Genomic DNA, 8,778 nt, shown 5'->3' on the forward strand with positions numbered 1-8,778 from the left:
CACACATCCTTTTTTTGAAGTTGATAAATTGCCTGTCACTTGTCAGAGGTGGGGAGAGGTTTAATGGGATCTGATGTCATAATTACAAGGAAGAGATAAAAAACAGTTTTAAAATCAATAAAGCATGGAATTCTAACTGAAAATATTTCAAACAGAATTGCACTAGCTTCAGCAAGGCTAGTTTGTTGACAGTTTTTGCAGGAAATTCCCAAATGCTTGCTATATCTTTTGTCATTAGAAAAATCTCCATTGTGTTGTTTTGAACTGTGTTGTTGAATTAGGCCTGTGCTTAATGGCTGCATGGATTAATGTAAGACTGTCTCTTGTTTACCTATTCACAATTTTTCAAGGGGCAGATATGTATAGGTTAAGAACGTGCAATTGATTGATGAAGTATCCGGTTACAAGTTGCAAGATGTATTCACGCTTTTAATTGTTTTCCAGCCCTTTCTTTATTTTTTTAGAAGTATAATTTCCTCACTCTTTAACAATACAGTTTCCTTGATCATTCCAATGGAGGCTCATGACTACTGGAGTGCCACAGGGATCAGTGCTGGGTCTGTTGCAGTTTGTCGTCTATATCTATGATCTGAATGATAATATGGATCAGCAAATTTATGGATGACACCAAGATTGGGGGAGTAGTGGGCAGTGAGAAAGACTATCAAAGCTTGCAGTGGGATCTCGATCAACTGGAAAAATTGGCTGAAAATGGCAGATGGAATTTAATGCAGACAAGTGTGAAGTGCTGCACTTTGGGGGCACGAGCAACCAGGGTAGGTCTTACACAGTGAGCAGTAGGGCACTGAGGAGTGCGGTAGAACAACGGGATCGGGGAATGAAGGTCCATAACTCATTGAAAGTGGTTTCAAGGTAGACTTGGTCATAAAGAAAGCTTTTGGTACATTGGCTTTCATAGATCAAACTACTAAGTACAGGAGATGGGATGTTATGTTGAAATTCTATAAGACTTTGATGAGGCCTAATTTGGAGTATTGCGTGCAGTTTTCATCCCCTACCTACAGGAGAGATGTAAGTAAGGTTGAAAGGAAAGAAAAAGGAAATTACCTTTTAAACTCACGAGAGAGCATAGGCCATCAACTTTATGCTGTTGATGTTTCTGTAGCAGGCAATTTCTTTTTTACGAGGTCGAGTTGCTAGCAGGACGCTCAACCCAGCAAGGATGGAAGGCGTGTCTGGGGAGTAGGCTGTGTTCGAATTCGGGAGCCTTCGCTCCAAAGTCCGGCGCTGATGCCACTACGCCACCAGCCAGCTAAGGTTGAAAGAGTACAGAGGAAATTTATAAAGATGTTGCTGGGACTGGAGGACCTGAGTTTTAAGGAAAGATTGAATAGGTTAGGACAACATAGAAGATTGAGGGGAGATTTGATAGAGGTGTACAAAATTATGAGGGGTATAGATGGAGTAAATGCAAGTAGGCTGTTTCCATTGAGGTTAGGTGAGACTACATCTAGAGGTTAAGGGTGAAAGGTAAAATGTTTAAGGGGAACATGAGGGGAAACTTCTTCACTCAGATAGTGTTGAGTGTGTGGAACAAGGTGCCAGCACAAGTGGTGGATGAGAGCTTAATTTCAATGTTTAAAAGAAGTTTGGATAGGTACGTGGATAGGATGAGTATAGAGGGCTATGGTCTGGGTGCAGGTCAACGGGACTACATAGAAACATAGAAAACCCACAGCACAATACAGGACCTGCGGCCCACAATGTTGTGCCAAATATGTCCCTACCTTAGAAATTACTAGGCTTACCACAGGCCTCTATTTTTTCTAAGCTCCACATACCTATCCAAAAGTCTCTTAAAAGACCCTATCATATCCTCCTCCACCACCATTGCCGGCAGCCCATTCCATGCACTCACCACTCTTTGAGTAAAAAACTTACCCCTGACATCTCCTCTGTACCTACTCTCCAGCACCTTAAACCTGTGTCCTCTTGTGGCAATCATTTCAGCCCTGAGAAAAAGCCTATGACTATCCACACGAACAATGCTTCTCATCATCTTATACACCTCTATCAGGTCACCTCTCTTCCTCCGTCACTCCAAGGAGAAAAGGCCGAGTTCACTCAACCTATTCTCATAAGGCATGCTCCCCAATCCAATCCAGGCAACATCCTTGTAAATCTCCTCTGCACCCTTTCTATGGCTTCCACATCCTTCTTGTAGTGAAGGCGACCAGAACTGAGCGCAGTTGACTATACAGTTTAAATGGTTCTGCATGGACTAGATGGCCCAAAGGGTCTGTTTCTGTGCTGTAATTTTTTATGACTCTTTAACTCTGTAACAGATGTTCCACTGCCGGATGAGAACAATATGAAACATTGAATTTCCAGTGGGCCTGCTCAGCTGATTACCACCTCCTCTGTTTACCTCATCCCTACCATGCATGTTAAAAAGAGATGGCATTCATTTGCTTTGGAACAATCTAACCAGATCTGAAGTTGTAGAGGACTCAATTAATTCATCCCAAAAGTACTAGATAATTGCAAGTTTAAGTTAAGTTGTCTTGCATAAATCCATACAATTGGGTATCGTAGATGTGGCAAGAAACAGAATATGTTAATAAATTTATCCCAATACCCAAAAGCAGAGAATTGCTATCAATGACTGTGGATCTGTTAGACACTAGTTACTAACAGGGTCCACAAGAGAATAATAAATAATGAACTTTTGCTTCCAATTTATTACATCAGTTCTTCAGCAGAAGAGAAATACAAATAATGTGAAGAATTTGTGACTGTAAGGACTACGGAATCTATTAAGGATCACAATGTGATGGGCAATTGGGTTTAACAAAGACTATTTAGCCTAGAAATGTTAAAGTGTTGGGTAGGAGGTCAGGATCAAGTACTAACCAGCTGATGTAGAATATAATGGAACATTATGATGAATGAGAATTATTTGGGTATCTGGCTCATCACCAATGCTGCACCCAGATCAGCTAGACTGTTCAAGCACTAACAAAGTGTTAACTACAGTATGTGTTCCAGGGCTAAACATCCCTCAACAATCATACTAATTTGTCCTTTGCATTAGATTTTGATTAGACCAAATTTGGAATATTGGGTTTTCCTATCCCTAAACACTCTGTCAGGAGACAACAGTAAAGTGGCAACTGAGTGTATCTCCATATGTTTGTCATCTTCTGCTGCTGTAGCCCATTCACTTCAAGGTTCAACATGTTGTGCATTCAGAGATGCGCATCTGCACAACTCAGTTGTTACATGTGGTTATTTGAATTGCTGTTGCCTTCCTGTCAGCTTGAACCAGTCTGGCAATTCTCCTGTGATCTCTCTCATTAACAAGCCACATCTTCCCACAGAACTGCCGCTCACTGGATGCTTGTACCATCCTATGTAAACATTGTTGTGCTTGAAAATCCCAGGAGTTACAGCAGTTTTCTTGAGATTACTGAAACCACCCCATCCTTTGGTCAAAATCACATTCTGTCCCCATTGTTTGGTCCAAACAACATCTGAGCCTCTTTGATCGTGTCTGTGTGCTTTTATGCACTGAGTTTCTGCCACATGATTGGCTGATAAGCTATTTACATTAATGAGCATATGTGCAGGTATACCCAATCAAGTGGCCACTGAGTGTATATTGCCATGACTTATTGCCCCTCAAATATTAGTGGTGACTCACCTTCAGCGTCTATGTATGGCTGTGTTACAGGTGAGGGAAATTGGTTAAGGAAATTTTGCGTACACTTATGTACATATTGCACTGAAAGTAAGTTGGTGCCATTTTTATTTGAATAAGCAATCCACCAAAACTTCATCTGCATCACTGCACCAGTTAGATTGCAGAACATTTCTGATTTATGATTTTGCAGCAATTCGACTTTCTTGCAGATGTGAGGAAGGAAGCAATAAGCATCAAACCTGATATCTTACAACTCTCCCCAATATATATTTATGTTGTTTATCATAAACCCTGTCCCTCATACAATTCCACGTTTTGCCAGTGTGGACATTAGGATCCATCCCTCAGGAGTTTGTTTTTCTTATCTCCTGTCTTCTATACAATTTCCCATTTTGGAATGGGTTGGTGCCACCTACATTTTCCAACTGCAGAGAATGTAGAGTATATATGAGGACTAGAAATTCCTTGGAGAGAATTCTGCTCAATGAAAAGTCAATCTCACAGGATTACATGGAAGTCGGGTTAATTTTGACAGTCTTTTTGATACTACAGGTCCTTTAAATATGGAAATTGGAATCTTATGATTTGCATAGCAATGAAGTATCACTCCCTCTGCTGGTGAATGTGTAATGTAGCACTATTCTGCCTCACCCTGTTGACAGAGCAACCTAAACTGACAGAAAGGAAAATCAAGACTGTTGTATGAGAAGTTTGTATTGCGCTAAAATGCAGCTGTGAAATGGATCCCCACACCAATTTCATTTCTGGGGAGTGCAGAACTGAATTGCAATGTGGAAAGCATGCGTTTATTTCTGCAGTCTCCTACCAGAGCAGGAGCTCTCATGTTGGTTGTGTCTCAGAAGGAAGTCCTGCTGTAAGCTCTGGGTGGACTTGGCTGAGGCGTGGAAGGGGAGAAACCAATTGAACATTGGTGTGATAATGGACACTGAGGGAAATAAATCATAGTTATTGGATTATTGTAAAGAAAGTAGCACTCTAAGGCAGAATGGTCCTTCTCTACCAAGGTCTTCAACAATGCCTTTGGGAAGGACTTGCTTTTTATTTTTTGTTGTTGTTCTTTTTCACGCCTTATGGCACATCAGGCAGCATTTTGGAGATTTCCGTAGTATTTTGACTGTTTTTTAGAAAGCCGAGTTGCTAGCTCGGTGCTCATACCCAGCACAGATGGAGAGAGTGCAAGGGGCCTGCCAGATCTTGAACACCTCAAAGTCCTGTGCTGAAGCCACTTCACCACTGACTGGACAACTCACATTTTAAATAACACTTAAAACATTCTTTGTTCCATTAGGCTGCTTTCTATGTTCAGGTCTATCATCTGTATCTTACTGATCAATAGCACACATCAATGCGTGCTGATTAATGCATGCTCAGTGAATGGTCTAATGAGTGGGAGACCAATATAAATGGAAGTGTGCAATTGCACTCACAGAAAATAATTACCTTACAGCAGCACATCGAAAGTGTCGATGCACAAAATCCCTGCATCAGTCTTGGAACTGGTACTGTTCATTTTTGTTTTCAAAAATCATAGCTAAAAAAGCCCTATTCTTCATAATCTTTCTTCATTCGAATCTCACTTGAAAATCAATTACTAACATCATGGTACTCTGGAATATTACTTAAGAGTGTCCAATGTGTCTGATGTACATTTGCATGGAGGCTGCAGGTCAGAGTGCAATGATTTAAATCAATGTATAACATGCATTTGATGCCACAGTTCACAAACATGTGGGCCACAAATACAGACACAGAGGGGCCATGGCTGTTCCCAGTTTTGTTGACTTTACTTGATCCGATATAACTTGATTTATTTCAGACATTCAAAAGGTCAACCTTTTGCAATGTATGTTGTTTGTCCTTTGGTGGCTGGTGGGCATATTGCAACACCAGCCCATGCCCTGGGTGCCCCAGTCCTGTGGAACATTGCCCACTCACTATCAGAATGATATGGTGCTCTTTCCCCATCAATCAGTTGCCAGACAAGGCCAATCAGCCTGAAAACAACCCCACCATTTGAGATTTCCAGTCCTGTAGGAACTCTTATTTGGAGTCATCACTTTAAGATCTCATGTTATGATGGGTGAGAATAATTCAGCAAAGGTTATGCTTCTCACATAACATACAGTTAGTTATGCACAATAAAGTTCAATAGGTACAGGATTCTCATTTTGAGACCACAAAAGTATTGCATGTAGCATGAATTGGCATTCATTCCCCAACGTTGTTACTGCTTCAGCACGTGTTATTATCTAGAGAAAAATCCCTAGCCTCATTTCTTTTTCAACAGTTGTAGCAGACTAACAGTGAACAAGCTGCTCCCCTGTCACTTGTAGATATATGACTTAGATTGTACACAAATGGCCTCATTTTCCAGTGAAAAGTTCTTCAGATTCTTGCTAAATCTCCTTGTAAAAATTCAGATTCAGAATATTACACAGAACGTCTGACTTTTATTATTATACTTATGATTTTGTGGAAAACATCAGTATTTAGCAGTCAATATCTACCTGTGTAACTATGAGCAACTGTAAGGAATTCTCTGGGAAGCTTGACAGAATGAAGCTATGGTTGGCAACCAGGTGATGCTTTGTGTGATTTCTTTTAATGTGGGGTAGACATGACATGCCAGTTATTAATTGAGCTTGGCAGAGTATTAGACTTGGTTCAGTGACAAAGATGTTTCAAAGCTATTTGTGACCAGGGTTTGGTGCCACAGACTTGGCTCCCTGTGGTAGGCAGAGAGAAGGAGAAATGTAATTTACATTGAGTGCCTTGAGGCAAAGTTTATCAGCTGCACAACATACCAAGGAACAATTGGGAACCTCCAAAAATAGACTGGAGCTTGATAGTCACAGGAAACATTATAGTTACATGAGATATAGTCATTAGCCACATTGCAGTTTTCAACATATTATTCCCCAAATCAACAAGTTAGTATACAGAGTAGACAGGCAATCCAAGGTGCCAGGATCCTATTCTCATCTGGTGGCAGCCTGAGGTCCCCTTCTGAATGTGCATTTTACTAGGCTGAATACATTCCCAAAACTTGTAGGTGACTTGGATCACCAGGATAACGTTTTGGAGAAATGGTAAAATAGGAAGCTGGAGTTAAATAAATCACAAAGTCTTAATGAATTTTGCATTTTAAAGATGTTATTCTTGGAGAACATTAATGACTTCACTAAAAAAAATCCTAAACATGTACTTTCAGGATTTGTGGACAAATTTGAGTCTTATTTTCCATTATTCAAGCGTGGAGATAGCTTGAAAGATACCAGCATAATATTAAGGATGAAGGGCTGTTAGTGGAAGATGGACTATTCAGAGTTTACATCTTTCCTTATAGCTCAGTCCAGGCAGCATTCTGGTTAACCTCTTCTGCATTCTTTCCACGTTCTCCATATCCTTCCTATAACGTGGCTGCTAGAACAGTACTCAATACTCCAAGTGTGGTCTGGCTAAAGTTTTATCCAGCAAACTCAACATTTCTTCCTGACTCTTTTATTAAGCACCCTTGCCAATGAAGGCAAGCAGTGCATATGCCTTGTGACGAGAATACACATAAATGAAGATGTTTGCTGGCCTGGGCTAGCACCAGTGGCATCAGCAGTTGGTCTGCCACCTGTCCTCAGGGGAGGGAGAGATAAGGAACACAATGAAGCAGCATTTGGAGATGTTAATGAAGGAGCCATCAGTTTTGGGTATTGTCAAGATCGGCTCCCCCTTTGAACCCTGAACTGTTTGAAGTGATAGACAGGCGATCTGGAGATGTGTAATGAAGGGACGGAAGGAGAGAGCTGTCTAGAGCGGCTCCCCCTTTGAACCCTGAACTGTTTGAAGTGATGGACAGGCGAGACCCCAGCAGGGGAATAAAAAGGGACAGGTTCGCTAAGGCAGCACACACAACACCCCGAGGTAACGAGACCCTGGAAGCGGGATTGGCCCTTTCACAAGTCGGTGGAGAGTACCAGGATGCCATAAATGCACAGGGTGGAAGGATTGCCGAATAAGCGGGAACCCGGCGTGTGTCCGCCCTTGCTTGGGTGCCGGGTTCACTGCAGAGGATCGACCGCATCTGGTGGAGGGGTTACAGTCGGTGACCCCAGGTGACATCACAAAGGACTCGCCCGAAAGCTGCTTGTGAGCAATATCGCAGGTCTGTGAGTGGAAGCCGTTTTGGATGATCGTTCGTTCTCGTTCTCTCTCTCCTTCCCCCACATTGTCCATCACCGTGGCAACGATTACTGCAAACTGAACTAAATTGAACTGGACTTTGTGTCACTTTGAAATTGGTCATTTACCCCTAGACAACGATAGAGCTAAATTAATTATGCTTATCTTAATTCTGTGCACATGTGTGTTTATCATTGCTGAACTGTTGTATTTATTATCCTTTCAATTACTGTGTTGCTTGTTTCTTTAATAAAACTTTCTTAGATCTACATACAATCCAGACTCCAACTGAGTGATCCATTTCTGCTGGTTTAGCAACCCAATTACGGGGTACATAGCATGACAAGTGGGGTTCTCGTCCGCGATTTTGAACGCTAAATTTGGGACAGGAGTAAATTGATTGGGTTAAAATTCTCGAAAGAAAGAAAAGACGCAACAGCAGAAATGGAGGCTGAGGAATTTATAAAGGCGCCGACCTTGGAGGCATTAGAGGATGCCAGGAGGAGATCGAAATTGGTAGCTGTGGCCAAACGGTTGAATCTTGCTAGGGGGAAGTCGACAATCAGGAGAGAGGAGATACACAGAGCTATAGTTGAGCACTATGTATCTAAAGGTGTGTTTCCCCAAGGCGAGCTGGGGGTGGTGTCTCTTGGAAAGCCTCCCTGGAGACGCGGTACCGGTGCAGCTCAAAAACGAGTTCCGGGTATGACAGTTGGAGCGAGAAGAAAAAGAGAGGGACAGACAGTTACAGCGAGAAGAGCAGGAGAGAGAGTTAGAGAGGAAAGAGAAAAAGTTAGAAAGGCAGAAGAGAGAGAGAGGGAGAGACAGTTGGAGAGAGAAGAGAAAGAGAGGCAATGGGGAGTTGTAGAGAGGAGAGAGAGAAACAGAGAGGGAAAGGGAATCTCGAGCTGGAGAAGTTA

This window comes from Mobula hypostoma, chromosome 29 (genome assembly GCF_963921235.1).
Source record: "Mobula hypostoma chromosome 29, sMobHyp1.1, whole genome shotgun sequence".
Taxonomy (NCBI): Eukaryota; Metazoa; Chordata; class Chondrichthyes; order Myliobatiformes; family Myliobatidae; genus Mobula; species Mobula hypostoma.